At 45.5% G+C, this 16,311-nt stretch overlaps 1 protein-coding gene across 4 annotated transcripts in view; it reads left to right on the plus strand.

Moving 5' to 3' along the window:
- LRRC4C (leucine rich repeat containing 4C) overlaps positions 1-16,311 on the plus strand; it is a 1,282,052-nt gene that overhangs the window by 438,459 nt on the left and 827,282 nt on the right. For all 4 annotated transcript variants that reach the window (XM_068259713.1, XM_068259712.1, XM_068259710.1 and 1 more), the window contains one exon: positions 9,505-9,590. The gene's annotated coding sequence lies outside the window, so the exon portion shown is untranslated. The remainder of the gene's footprint in view (positions 1-9,504; positions 9,591-16,311) is intronic.

A 16,311-nucleotide genomic window follows, 5' to 3' on the forward strand; every position in this document is an offset into this window, starting at 1 on the left:
AACAAACATGCCTCAACTCACTAAGCCCTGCTCAGTAAAGTGTCACTTGCCAGCAGGGGCGTATCTGGGTAATATAGCACCTATGGCAAACAACGAAATTGCGCCCCCTCCCCCTCAATCAGAACCCCCTTCCCCTGTAAAAACAGCATCATTTCTCATGTACATGTGTTATGGTTGCTTGTGTGTTTTGGTTTAGGATATTGCTGAGGTTACTTTTTTAGAAAAATCTCTTGTTATTCACTCTCTGTTCTAACACTAAGCAAAGTGCGCCCTACATGCATAAGTTAAGTAGCCATGTTCCCCAGATAACAGCATTAATCTGATCTGAGGTCTGAATGACAGGGAAGCATGGAGGCCGGCAGGCCAGTGCAGCACAGGGGCAGGCATGGCGCCCATAGTGCTGTGGCGCCCGTGGCACAAGCCATGCCTGCACCCCTCTAGATACGCCTCTGCTTGCCAGCTGTGGAGCAGGTCAGTGGTGAGGCAGGCAGTCGGGGTTTATTATTATTATTATTATTATTATTTATTGTATTTATATAGCGCCAACATATTACGCAGCGCTGCACAATAGATAAAAGGGTTAACATACAAGGTAGGACATACAGGAAACTCACAACAAAACAAGATCATGCAAATGATTTGATAATACAGTGTCATAGGTCAAAATAGAGACTGTTCTAGTCCACAAGAGGGTGATTGTCAGTAAGATTGCATAATCAAGCTGGAAACACTAAGGGAGATGGCCCTGCCAGAGGCTTACAATCTAAAGGGTGGGGGTGGAGACAATAGGTGTATCTGTTGAGAGGGTGTCTAACAGAACATATTATGGTGCTGGAGTAGGGGGGTATGCAAGCATAAAAGGGTGAGTCTTGAGAGCTTGTGTGAAGGTATTAAAGGTGGGGGCGAGTCCGGTGGCTGGAGGGAGCGAGTTCCAGAGAGCAGCTTATTGCGGGTGGACCTGGCATTCCAGAGGCCACAGGAAACACGGAGCGAATGCCTAGGGGTAGGATGGATAGAAATAAGGTTATGCCGAGGGGGTGTGTGGGTAGAGTTTGGGGGGGAGGGAAGGGAGGTGCATGGGGGTCGAGGGCCAAAAGGGAGTCTAAGGACAAAAGGGGAGAGGGTGCGGGGAAACAGAAGGGGGACAAGGTGTAGAAGGAGGTGGAGGTAGAGCATGTGGTGATGGGGGAGAGCGAGATGGGGAGGGAGATAGCTTGGAAATGGTGGAGGGGTAAGGGAGTGAATAGGAGGGAACATTTTGTACTGATGGGATAAGGTAGGATGGGGTGTGGAGAGTGGAAGCATAGACAGGGGGACAGCAGTTAGACCAAGATGAGATAAATGTCACCAATGATGTGGCTGAAGGGGTTCAGCAAAGTTGCATCAGTAATCAATCTGGTAAGGAGTAGTCCACAGGAGATCAGCAGTGAAGTTGGCAGAACATCAATGATGGCAAAAAAAAAAAAAAAATTCCAGCTGTGTGTGATTGATAGATGGGGTGTCTGGTTGGTAATGACGTAGCTTGTCTGGAGGTCGTCGATGGATCAGCTGATAGGGAGTTCAGCAGTGGAGCAGTTAGCGAAGATTGGTTGGTGAGGCACGGTGAAACCATCAGTAGTTTGGTAAGCGGGTGTGCAGTGCTTAAATTTAGCTGGTGTATATTCAATATGGTATTGAAGGTACTTCTATGCAGGGTGTAGAAAATAAGCAGATGAACAACAGCCCAGAGTTCTGTGCTAGTTCACTTCTGTTCCCTTCTGGCTCAATTCTGGTATAATTCGGTTTGTCTAAAGTACCCTTAAAATGAATTCCCTTTAAATTTATACCCTGCTGACCAAGGTCATGCTGACTATATGATCTACTAATATATCCCTGACTAGATTGATGCTAACAAGCAGACTGCTTGCAGCTGTGAATATACTAGACACTAGACTCTAGCCACACAGGGGCAGGGCCAGTCTAAAGATATGCAAATTGTGACTAATGAAATGAAGTAGGCAAATGGTAACACAGGAAGAAGCCCCAATTAATAACACTTATAATTAAGCAGATTGATGCAGAATTTAGATTTTAAGCATACAGCCAGGAAATTCAATCAGTTGCATACCAATAAAGCAGATTGATTTACTGTCCAGTGCATCAATGACATCCCCACCAGGGGGAGCTCTTCTGCATGCCAGAATGCAGATTTTCTCATCTAAAGGGATGCAGAAAAGCCTCATAAAATGTGAAGTCCCGCCTTTCAGGGTGTCGGATCAAATCAGCTTTAGGAGCAGCGTTCTGTGGATCTCCCTATTGCCTGTCTGGTTCTCCCTATTGGCTGTCTGTCAATGTTACCTCACGGAGAGAGCATGGGAAGAGTGAGTTACCAGCTGGTGAGAGCTGGAGAAAAAAAATCTAACTTTTGCCCGGGATCAGTGAATAATGGCGCACAGCGCCTATGCATAAAAATGGCGCTGCATTAAAAAGATACGCTTATCGCTATATATCGTTAGTACTGCATAATAGTGGCGCTCAGGGAAAAAAGAAGAAAAACGGCACACACTAACGTTATTTATCAATAGTGGCACACACTAACGTTAATTATCAATAGCGCCCTACATAAGCCAAACTGCAGACGTTATTTAACTGCAAAACAGGGAATGGATTTAATGTAACATTGTCAAGGTTAGGGTTAGGCACCACTGGAGGGGGTCTTAAGGTTAGGCACCACCAGGGGGGTCTTAGGGTTAGGCACCACAAGGGGGGTCTTAGGGTTAGGCACCACCAGGGGGGTCTTAGGGTTAGGCACCACCAGGGGGGTCTTAGGGTTAGGCACCACCAGGGGGGTCTTAGGACTAGGCACCACCAGGGGGGTCTTAGGGTTAGGCACCACCAGGGGGGTCTTAGGGTTAGGCACCACCAGGGGGGTCTTAGGGCTAGGCACCACCAGGGGGTCTTAGGGCTAGGCACCAACCAGGGGGGTCTTAGGGTTAGGCACCACCAGGGGGGTCTTAGGGTTAGGCACCACCAGGGGGGTCTTAGGGTTAGGCAACACCAGGGGGGTCTTAGGGTTAGGCACCACCAGGGGGGTCTTAGGGTTAGGCACCACCAGGGGGGTCTTAGGGTTAGGCACCACCAGGGGGGTCTTAGGGTTAGGCACCACCAGGGGGGTCTTAGGGTTAGGCACCACCAGGGGGGTCTTAGGGTTAGGCACCACCAGGGGGGTCTTAGGGTTAGGCACCACCAGGGGGGTCTTAGGGTTAGGCACCACCAGGGGGGTCCTAGGGTTAGGCAACACCAGGGGGGTCTTAGGGTTAGGCACCACCAGGGGGTGGTTAGGGTTAGGCACCACCAGGGGGGTTTAGGGGTTAGGGATATGTACAGAGAGGGTTCTGTGTGTTAACGGTAAATAACAATAAGGCTTTAACGTTAAATAACAATAAGGCTTTAACGTTAAATAGCGATAAGCGGCAAACGGATTAGCGGCAACACCGTGCGCCATTATTCGCAGGCGCCATTTTCAGATGGATGCCTTTTGCCCGATTTACCTAATGCGTAAATCTTTGTGAATTGCAATTTCTTGATGTTTCTTGAGGCATTTACAGCACAAGTCGTAATTTACCTCATTAGTCGGTAATTCTAATTTTCTGTGCAGTAAATAGGCTAAGTAAATTGGAATTTGGGAAGGCAATTGGTAAAACCAGCTGTTTTCTGCATTACTGAATTAACTAATGCTTAGTTAATTGAGGCCATTGTGGCGTCTGCTCACTGCTGATTGGCTGCTCAGTACATGACTTGCTAGGGACAGTGCCACGGAGCAGTGCTTTTCAGCGCTGCTAGATTTGGGCGCAGCCAGCGCCGCCATAGACTATAATAGGAATCAGTCTATAGCGGTGCTCAGTGAGTAATATCGGCGCCGTCAGAAGACGGAGCCGAAGTTGCTTAAAAAACACAATAATTCGGCTTCCAGTAATCGCTAGAAGCCGAATTATTTCATTCCCCCACTATCCATGGCAGCCTGGAGGGGGAATAGTAATTATCATGGCCCGGACTTGTGCAGAAGCAGGATCAGACGTATAACAGCTGTATCCTGCGCCCAAGTCTACCGGCGCAAATTTCATATGTACTCCAGTGCCATGCTATGAATGTCGCTGTATATGCAATGACTGTTGTGTTGTTCTGTTCTCTATCCCGTTCTATATAATAAATGCAGTAGTATCGCTGCGCTCAATGTAATACAAGTACTTGATAATTATCCGAGCTGCAAGCAGTGTCCTCTGTACAGGCAATCCAAACTTTATGCGTCCAATGCTGCTGCGCTTGTACTCCTCACCAGAGCCGGTACAAGGTCCTCCAGCACCCAAGGCTGAGACTCCAAAGTGCGCCCCTCCATCCCCCCCACCCCAGCCCTACACAGATTGCTATTACTAAGAGGCACCCCAGGGCCCCCAACACCTTAATCTCTAGTTATATGGCTTGCAGTCACTGCCATGTACCCCCTTTTCTTATTTCTCTCTGCTTCAGATACAATAGGGGAATGACAGCTGAGTGAGTTGTGCGCCCCCTCCTACACTGCGCCCTGAGGCTGGAGCCTCTCTCGCCTCTGCCACGGCCCAGCCCTGCTCCTCACAAACACCTCCGGTAATATCACATGTAGGGGGGGAAGAAAAACAGAGAACCAAAACATAGGGTGTAACGTATGCTCTGTTCACCCTTAGTGCAAAACACACACGCTTCCAGAAGTAGCGAATAAGCCCCCAGCCGGGATAACCACCACCACTTCCTATAAAGTGGCCGCTTACCCTCAGTATTCTTGTAAACAAGCACAGCCTTTGGCAGCCATTGCCTATGCAATAATCATCAATGATTATTGGACATGAGCATATCATAGTCATATACTGCACCGGATCATCAGCGCGTCCGCCAGCCGAGTGTAGCTGCTAACCTCGCTCCTTCCCAAGTATGCGTGCATGCTTACGTCCAGGCTCCGCCCTCCGCGGAGCCTGGAGCGAGGATACCAGCTACACTCGGCCGGCGGACGCGCTGACGATCCGGTGGTGGTTATCCCGGCTGGGGACTTATTCACTACTTCTGGAAGCGTGTGTGTTTTGCACTAAGGGTGAACAGAGCATACGTTACACCCTATGTTTTGGTTCCCTGTTCTGTATAGACTCACTTAGACCTAGGACACAGAAGAGCGATTTTGGGCGCGGTTTTGAAGCTCCCACAATCACCGGCTCTTTCAAAAAACACTTTGCTAGAGGAATGCTACGAGCCTACGTACACACTTGAGATAAAAGTCTTTGGAAAATGAAAGATCACAGACCAATTTTACCTCCTTCCATGTAGTATGAGAGCCATACCTACACAGTCTATTCTATGGAGCTGAAACCCCCCCATATCAGATAGAAATCTTTGCAAGATGCTGCACACACAGATGCTGTACAGACACAAAAGATCAGTATCTGCAAAAGATCCGTTCCTGCAAAAGATCCGTTCCTGCAAAATGCATTCATAGTCTGTGAGATCTGCAGATCATCATACACACTTGGTTTAACAGACTTCATCTGCATATCAGACAATCATCTGCAGATCTGAAAATCCATCCTGGTGGACCTGATCTGTAGATGAATGTCAGTTAAACAAGGTGTGTATGAGGATCTGCAGATATCATAGACTATGAATGCATTTTGCAGGGACGGATCTTTTGTCAGGAACAGATCTTTTGCAGATACTGATCTTTTGAATGTCTACAGCATCTGTGTGTGCAGCGGATCCATCTGAAAATGGCGCCTGTGAATAATGGCGCACGGTGTTGCCGCTAATCGCTATTTAACGGTAACGCATTATTGTTATTTAACGTTAAAGCCTTATTGTTATTTAGCGTTAACACACAGAACCCTCTCTTTACCTATCCCTAACCCCTAAACCCCCCTGGTGGTGCCTAACCCTAACCTTGACAGTGTTACATTAAATCCATTCACCGTTTGGCAGTAAAATAACGTCTGCAGTTTGGCTTATGTAGGGCGCTATTGATAAATAACGTTACTGTGGGCAATAACATCTGCTGTTTGGCAAATGAACGGCACTATTGATAAATAACGTTACTGTGTGCCACTATTGATAAATAACGTTAGTGTGTGCCACTATTGATAAATAACGTTAGTGTGTGCCACTATTGATAAATAACGTTAGTGTGTGCCGTTTTTCTTCTTTTTTCCCTGTGTGCCATTATTATGCAGTACTAACGATAAATAGCGATAAGCGTATCTTTTTAATGCGGCGCCATTTGTATGCATAGGCGCTGTGCGCCATTATTCACTGATCCGGTGTGCAGCATCCTGCAAAGATTTCTGTCTGATGGGGAGTGCAGCTCCATAGAAAAGACTGTGTAGGTGTGGCTCTCATACTACATGGAAGGGGGTAAGATTTCTGTCTGATGGGGAGTGCAGCTCCATAGAATAGACTGTGTAGGTGTGGCTCTCATACTACATGGAAGGGGTAAGATTTCTGTCTGATGGGGAGTGCAGCTCCATAGAATAGACTGTGTAGGTGTGGCTCTCATACTACATGGAAGGGGGTAATATTTCTGTCTGATGGGGAGTGCAGCTCCATAGAATAGACTGTGTAGGTATGGCTCTCATACTACATGGAAGGGGGTAAAATTGGTCTGTGATCTTTCATTTTCCAAAGACTTTTATCTCAAGTGTGTATGCAGCATAAGTCTATAGTGTTGAGCACATGAGAGCGCTTGTAATTTTGTAAATCGCAAACGCAGGACATACATCCTTGTGTGAGCGTTTGGGCTCCAATACATAGTATATGAGTTAGCTTACTCGCAAGAAAATGCAGCTCAAATGGCTACCAAAATGCTGACACAAAGCACTAGCGGTTGTGATTTGTACGGTGTCCCAGGCCTGGTCTTGTTTTTGCAAAACTCTGGGTCATTCGCCCTCTCATGAGTTTTCCAACCTTACTGATATTTCCCCTCCACTATAAGGAGAGATAATTGCGCGCGGCAATCTGATAGGACAACTGAAGCGAAAGGTATATGGAGGCTGCCATATTTATTTCCTTTTAGACAAAACCAGTTGCCTGGCTATTCTGCTGATCCTCTGCCTCTAATACTTTTAGCCCTAGACCCTGAACAAGCATGCAGCAGATCAGGTGTTTCTGATATTATTGTCACATCTGACAAGATTAGCTGCATGCTGGTTTCTGGTGTGATTCACTGCAGCCAAATAGACGAGCAGGACTGTCAGACATCAGTGATGCTCGGTCAGATACCCCCAATCACGAATTTGAGTGATCACGAATTTGACTCTGCCCACTTCTGAATTGACTCGTGATCATGATCAGGAATAGAAACAGATATCCGACTCGAGTGCGATTTTGAGTCGAATAACCGCATGTAATAATCACTAATCCCGGGTTGTCATTAAAAACCCGCCAATTTTACCGGTTACTAGCAAAACCCCCTTACATGCTAGAAACACCAAATTTGCCAGATAAGTCAAGAAGAACACTGGGGACAAGAGGAAAAAATCAAAAAGACCTTATAGTTTTTGAGAAAATCGATTTTAAGGTTTCAAAGGAAAAAATGAGACATTTAATGCAGTAAATACATTACCTGCCATTTACCGCATTTAAATCTATACTTTTTTCCTTTGAAACTTTAAAATCGATTTTCTCTAAAACTATAAGGTCTTTTTGAAAAGAAAAACCCCACTGTTCTTCTTAACATATCTGGCAAATTTGGTGTTTCTAGCATGTAAGGGGGTTTTGCTAGTAACCGTTAAAGTCGGTGCGTTTTTAATCGCGAATCTCGACTGGTGATCACAAGTCGGGTAACTACTAATGAAATCACAAGTGCATTTGTGGTCGAGAGCCAATCACGAATGCCGATTATGACCTCATGATCGCATAAAACGACTTGTGATCATGAGTTACTCGTTATCATGAGCTTGATGAGCACCACTACCAAGCAACCGGTATTGTTTAAAGGATACCCGAAGTGACATGTGACATGATGAGATAGACATGTATATGTACAGTGCTTAGCACACTAATAACTAGGCTGTGTTCCTTCTTTTCTTTCTCTGCCTGAAAGAGTTAAATATTAGGTATGTAAGTGGCTGACTCAGTCCTGGCTCAGACAGGAAGTGACTACAGTGTGACCCTCACTGATAACAAATTCCCCTTTTTGTCTCTTTTCTCCTCTCAGAAGCCATTTTCTGCTAGGAAAGTGTTTTATAGTTGGAATTTCTTATCAGTGAGGGTCACACTGTAGTCACTTCCTGTCTGAGTCAGGACTGAGTCAGCCACTTACATACCTGATATTTAACTCTTTCAGACAGTGAAAGAAAAGAAGGAACACAGCATAGTTATTTGTGTGCTAGGCACTGTACATACCCGTCTAACTCATCATGTCACTTCGGGTATCCTTTAACCTTCTGCCGCCCGCGTCACGCCAGTAGGCATGGCCGCGGCGGCAGCCCCAGGACCGCCTATCGCCAATTGGCGTAAAGTCCTGGGGCTCTGTTTTGCATGAGATGCGCGCATGGTGCGCGCGCATCTCATGCTCGGAGGGTGGAGCTCCGCCCCGCCTTCAGTCTCCGAGCGGCTATTGCCGCTCGGGAGACTGTTAGACGGCGTGATCGCCGTCTATTTACTCTGTGCAGCGCTGCGATGAGCAGCAGCGCTGCACTGGGGACAGCCGTGTCACACGGCTGTCCCCATGGGGGACAAGAGAGCGATCGGCTCTCATAGGCAGAAGCCTATGACAGCCGATCGCCATAATTGGCTGGCTGTGGGGAGGGAGGGAGGGTGGTAATAAACTTACAGAAACAGGGTTTTAAAAAAAAAAAAAAAAAAACAACAATATTTATTTTAAAAAAAATAAACATGGGGGGAGCGATCAGACCCCACCAACAGAGAGCTCTGTTGGTGGGGAGAAAAAGGGGGGGGGGATCACTTGTGTGCTGAGTTGTGCGGCCCTGCAGCTTGGCCTTAAAGCTGCAGTGGCCATTTTAGCTAAAAATTGCCTGGTCACTAGGGGGGTTTAGCCCTGCAGTCCTCAAGTGGTTAACAGGAAATAAAGATGGCAGCCTACATATTCTTCTCACTTCAGGTGTGCTTTAAAGACACCTCATTCAAGAGAAGACATTTGAGCAATTTCCCTGCTCAGCTATCAGAAATTATATTTAGAATTGTGCCTGGATTTTTTTTTATTTATTTTTTTTTTTTATTGCAGTATTTTTTTTTAATTTTTTTTTTTTTTAAACATAATTTCATTTGAATGCAATCTGTTGTACAGTGGGCTCATTCTGTTGCTGTTCAAAGTCATTTCCTATATTTTAGCCATATTTGCTCCAGATTCTGGCTGGTCTCATGTAGTTAGATTCCCAAGTCTGAAGCGCCAGAGGAACCTAATCCCATTTCTCCCTTTCCATTCTATCCTGCGCCAGCTCGCCCGCCTCTCACCCCGGACTAAGCCCCGCCTTCTCTCTTGCTCTCTTTCAGGTCCTGGGAGAGTACACTGTGTCTGGGATTGTGCTCGCCAAAGAAGAAAGCCGGAACAGGTTGGAGCTGTTCATTTAGATGCAGAGGTACAAAGCATGACTTTTTGTTGAAATAATTGTCTCGGGCCCTCAGACAATTACCATCCATGCTAATTAGGAAAAGATTAATTCATCTAGCTTAGCAAGAGCTAAAAGAGACATCTGTTACCTCTGAAGGGTTTTTTTTCCCTATAAAATGTTAATATAGAAAAAGGTTAACTGTGCGTTGGAATAAAATCTAGCCTTTTGCTGCCTTGATCATTCGGAGGCGTGGCCTGATCCGCACAGTTCCCGCCGCATCAGCTGCTCGGATTGCTGGGAAATCTAGTTCAGCAATAGCTGAATAAATATAAAGGGTAAAGTTGTGCGCTAGTCTACTTTAGGGGACCCAGCAGGAAACCTCATAGGAAAATTTAGCTAACGTGATTGGTTAGATGGCAACCTCTCAGACGGCTAGGTTGTAATAAATTGCGTCCGCACAATTCAGCCAATCACTATGCTTGGTGCTGTAAAGTGTGCTGTGATTGGACAGCTGTTCCCTATCAGGTTTCCTGCTGGGTCCCCTAAAGTAGACTAACACCTTAACGAGTACCAGAGACGCGAAAGGCTAAAGATTTGATACTTACTTACCCGGGGCTTCCTCCAGCTCCATAAGCTCGTCTGAGTTCCACGCGGTCCTACCACGGTCTGCCGTTCAGCTGCAATCAGCCCCGGTAACAGGCTCAGTCGGGTCCAGTCTGCACCTCCCACACATGCACAGTAGGCCCAAACTGACGCAACTGAGCCAGTTACCGGGGCTGAACGGCAGACCAATCACGCTAGCTAGTGGGACTCAGACGAGCTTCTGAGGCTGGAGGAAGCCCCGGGAAAGTATCAAATCTTTAGCCTTTCACATCTCTGGTACACTTTAAAGGGAATCTGAAGTGAAAATAAACGTATGATATGACTGGTATGTGTAGTACATCTAAGAAATAAAACATTAACAGCAGACATGTGAGTCTAATATTGTTTCCAGTACAGGAATAGTTAACAAACTCCAGTTATCTATGCAAAAGAGCCTATCTGAGTTCCATGACTTTTAAAGTGAATAAAAGTCTTCTGTCTTCTCAAGCTTGTTATCTTAACTGTCTGTCACTATATTTTGGTTTTTTTTTTCTGCAGAGGAAAGTTCAAAAGTTCACTAGCCTGCTCTCTGAAATCATTTAGCATGCTGAGTAGTGTGTAAACTGCAAATATTACAGAATGATGCAATGTTATTAAAGAAAAAAAGAAAGCTATATAACTGAAAATAAAAATATGAGAATATTTTCTTTGCTACTAATGTTCTATTAGTTATCCATACTACACAACCAATTCATTATATCATTTTTTTTTCCGCTTCAGTGTCAATTTAAAGGGATACTTAACCCATTCAGGTTCCGTGGTTTTCACGTGAGAAATGTTCACCTCCCATTCATTAGCCTATAACTTTATCACTACTTATCACAATGAACTGATCTATATCTTGTTTTTTCCACCACCAATTAGGCTTTCTTTGGGGGGTACATTTTGCTAAGAGCCACTTTACTGTAAACGTATTTTAACAGGAAGAATAAGAAAAAAATGGAAAAATTCATTATGTCTCAGTTTTCAGCCATTTTAGTTTTAAAATAATACATGCCTCCATAATTAAAACTCACGTATTGTATTTGCCCATATGTCCCGGTTATTACACCGTTAAAATTGTGTTCCTATCACAATGTATGGCGACAATATTTTATTTGGAAATAAAGGTGCATTTTTTCCGTTTTGCATCTATCACTATTTACAAGTTTAAAATTAAAAAAAATAGAAATATTTAATCTTTACATTGATATTTCAAAAGTTTAGACCCTTAGGTAAATATTTACATGTTTTTTTTTTTTTTTTTTATTGTAATGGTTTTTTTTTTTTATAGTAAACATTTTATTTGGGTAGTTTTGGGAGGGTGGGAGGTAAACAATAGATTTATAATGTAAATGTGTGTTCATTTTAATTTATTTTTATTTTCAGTTGTAGTATTACTTTTTGGCCACAAGATGGCAGCCATGAGTTTGTTTACATGACGTCACTCTAAGCGTAACACACGCTTAGAGTGACGCATCGGGGAGGGAACGGCTAGAAAAGGCGCAGCTTCGGAGAGAAGCTGTCGCTTTTTCAGCGAGGGAGAGGAATCAGTGATTGGGCACCATAGCCCGATACATTGATTCCCTGGCTACCGAATCCGCAGCCGGGAGTGCGCGTGCACGTGCGCGATCGGCCGCGGGAGCGCGCGGTAGCGCGCATGGTTCCTGGACGTAGTTTCTACGTCCAGGAACCAAAATAGGTTAAAGGGATACTTTAGGGTGGTCGGGGGAAAATGAGTTGAACTTACCTGGGGCTTCTAATGGTCCCCCGCAGACTTCCTGTGCCCATGCAGCCATTCATCGGTGCTGCGGCCCCGCCTCCAGTTCACTACTGGAATTTCAGACTTTAAAAGTCTGAAAACCACTGCGCCTGCATTGCCGTGTTCTTCGCTTCCCCTGATGTCACCAGGAGCATACTGCGCACGCCCAGTATGGTCTGTGCCTGCACAGTATGCTCCTGGTGACATCAGCGGGAGCGAGGACACGGCAACACAGGTGCAGTGGTTTTCTGACTTTAAAGTCTGAAATTCCAGAAGTGAACTGGAGGCGGGGCCGGAGCATCGGTGAGTGGCTGCATGGGTACAGCATGTCTACGGGGGACCATTAGGAGCCACCGGTAAGTTCAACTCATTTTCCCTCGCCCCCCCCCCCCCCCCCCTACAGTATCCCCTTAAGTCAAAATTAAAAAATGTTTTTAACTCACCTGGAGCATCCCTCAGCCCCCTGAAGCTGTATGGTGCCCTTGCAGCCTGGCTCCGATCCTCCTGTCCCCGCCGGCGGCTACTTCCGGGTTCGGCGACAGCCGCCGACAGGCTGGGAACATGATTGATTCTCCGCGTTCCCAGCCACTATATCACCCTCTATGCTGCTATAGCATATAACATAATTCCCCTTTTTATCTCTTTCCTGCTCTCAGAAGCCATTTTTTGTGCTTGGAAAGTGTTTTATAGTGAGAATTTCTTATCAGTGAGGGTCACACTGTAGTCACTTCCTGTCTGAGTCAGAACTGAGTCAGCCACTTACATACCTGATATTTAACTCTTTCAGACAGAGAAAGAAAAAAAGGAACACAGCATAGGTATTTGTGTGCTAGGCACTGTACATACACATGTCTATCTCATCATGTCACATGTCACCTCGGATATCCTTTAAAATTTTGACAATTTTCAAAATTTGTAATTACAATGTAAAATCTTGATACATTTCATCACAAAAAATGCTATGCGTGTTAAAGGGAATAGCCGGAACAAGGCAAAAAAAACAAAACAAAACAGTAGTTTTCAAGAAAAATTGATTAAGGCTGCTTACACACCAAGACGTTACAGGCGCACGTTAGTGCGCCTGTAACGCTCCCCCAACGCACAGCAATGTAACACAAGTGGGCTGTTCACACAGCCCACGTTGCGTTACATGTAACGCTGCACGTTCTGTGCAAAGTGCAGCATGCTACGGCGTTGGAGCGGCTATAGCCGCGTTAGACTGTTTGCACATGCGCAGTGGGGGGCGGAGAGGAGGCGGGGAGAGCCAGCTACAGTAGCCGCGCACATGGCTACTTAATATTCACTGCACTGGCGGGCGCTGATTGGCCGGCGGGACCACGTGATGCGGACTGTCTCGCTCCGCATCACGTGGTCCCGCTGGCCAATCAGCGCCACTCTGGGAGACAATATAGGACTCGAGCCGCCTAACGCGGCTCACTCTACCGTCGGCTCTTGCAGCACCATACGGTGTGTTAGGTGCACGTTATGCGACCTTAACGTGCCACCTAATGCAACGTCTTGGTGTGCAAGAAGCCTTAAAAAATACAAAGGAAAAAGTGTAAAAAAAAACATTTTTTCTTTGCATTTTCTTTTGGATTTTCTCAAAAACTACAAGGTCTTTTTGAAAAATCCATTTTTTTCCCCTTACCCTCCTTCTTAAAGTAAACCAGAGCTGACAAAATGGCAAAAAATCGATACTTACCCGGGGCTTCCTCCAGCCTCATAAGCATCTGATAGATAGATAGATAGATAGATAGATAGAGGTAAGACATAGCTCCCAACTGTCCCTCTTTTGGAGGGACAGTCCCTCTTTGGGAGCCCTGTCTCTCTTTCTTCCTCATTTGACCCTCTGTCAGGGCTAATGTACAGATCTATGTAAATGTATGTATTTTCAACTGAAAATTTGTTGAATTGCCTCTAAACTCTATTCCTATCCGTTAAATTGATATATTTTTTATTTTTAACCTCCCTGGCGGTAAACCCGACACAGTATTGGGCTTGCCACCACAGGGGATCGCATCACCCCGGGAGGATTTTTTTATATATTGTTAAGCTAGCACTTTGCTAGCTAACTATGGTGCCCAAGTGCCTCCGGTCCCTTCCGATTGCCCGCGATCACCTCCTGTATACATACCCCCCAGGGATCCCGCAATGGCGCAGCCTCCCAATCAGCACCCGGCTTCGCTATGGGGAGGATTGGAACTGCGCATGACAATAGCGACGAATGAGGCTAATTAGGAAGCTGCGGCTCTCGTGGGATCGCGGACGGGTGAGTGGTGCCGGCGGCGATCGGGGGGCTCAGACCGGTACCGGGGGACTTGGGCAACATAACCAGCTAGCCTAGTGCTAGCTAATATAAAAAAACAAAAACCTTTACTTAAAAAAATCCCTCCCGCGGACGCAGCCACCGCATCTACGTACCGTCAGGGAGGTTACATGTTAATATGAAGGAAAATTAAATAGGATAGAAAGGACCAGTGTGTTTTTTTTTTTATTATAAAACGACTTATTTTTTTCTTATGAAATCCGTATGGTATGTGGTTAGAGGTGTGGGGGCGTGGTTAGAGGTGTGGCAAGGGTGTGGCTTAAGTGTCCCTTCTTTCTGATCTCAGAAAGTTGGGAGGTATGTTCAAGACGCAAATAAAAATTAATTTTAAAGAGAGGAAAGATGAAGGACGTTCACAAGGGAATGTGTATGAAAAAAATGAAACAATGGAGTGAAAGGCGCGGCGTGCGTAGCGGATGACCTGTCTTACGAAACAGAGCGTCTGAAAGGACCGCATGCCTTCCCGCTGCTGAAGATAGGCAGCTGATAGAGTCATAAATGCAAATGTCACACTGTTGACCACATATTGCTATACAGCATTCGGTCAGTCAGACACAATGCCGACACTGGTGTTGCCATAGCAACCACAAGGCTGTCATTTTTCCATTGTGCGATAGAGAATGACGGCCAGCAGTTCATAGTTTTTACATCATCCAGAAATGCTTTAACAAGAAAAAAAAAAAGTTGACAGTAACGATACGATACGAGATAAGTTGGGGAAACAAAAGACTAATTACACACTAATTATCTCTCAGCCACGGATGGTGGAATATATGTATTTTATCATTATCTCTCTATTGTGGTATGGGAATAGGAAGTATAATATTTGCGCCTGGAATGACTTCGTAATGGCCTGACAGCGAGGGAGACCGAAAATAGGGAAGAGAATTGATAATTAAATGGATTAACACAGCTGATGCCGTTCTTTTCAAGAGCCGTAGCACTAGCCAGGCACTTGTAAGGACATTCAATGTTTTCTGTTTGGTTCTATATTTCAGCATTATATGCAAACGTTTTATATTTATCATGAATTCCTATGTGTACATATGATAAGAGTAATTGGTAGACAGAGTGTATATACGCACACACACACTACATACACACACACACACACGCTACATACACACACACACGCTACATACACACACACACGGTACATACAAACACACACACACGCTACATACACAGACACACGCTACATACACAGACACACGCTACATACACACACACACACACACGCTACATACACACACACGCTACATACACACACACACGCTACATACACACACACACCCGGCGCTACATACACACACACACGCTACATACAAACACACACACTACATACATACACATACCACACACACACGCTACATACAAACACACACCCGGTGCTACATACACATACACATACACACACACACACGCTACATACAAACACACACGCTACATACACATACACACACACACGCTACATACACACACACATGCTACATACACACACACGCTACATACACACACACACACACACACACGCTACATATACACACACACACACGCTACATACACACACACACACACACACACACACGCTACACACACACACACACACACACACACACACACGCTACATACACACACACGCTACATACACACGCTACATACACACACACGCTACATACACATACACACACGCTACATACACACATGCTACATACACACACGCTACATACACACACGCTACATACACACACGCTACATACACACACACGCTACATACACACACACACGCTACATACACACACACGCTACATACACATACACACACGCTACATACACACATGCTACATACACACACGCTACATACACACACGCTACATACACACACACGCTACATACACACACACGCTACATACACACACACACGCTACATACACACACACACGCTACATACACACATGCGCTACATACATACACACACACTACATACACACACACACACACGCTATACATACACACACGCTACATACACACACACACAC

Source organism: Hyperolius riggenbachi, chromosome 11, assembly GCF_040937935.1.
Source record: "Hyperolius riggenbachi isolate aHypRig1 chromosome 11, aHypRig1.pri, whole genome shotgun sequence".
Lineage (NCBI taxonomy): Eukaryota > Metazoa > Chordata > Amphibia > Anura > Hyperoliidae > Hyperolius > Hyperolius riggenbachi.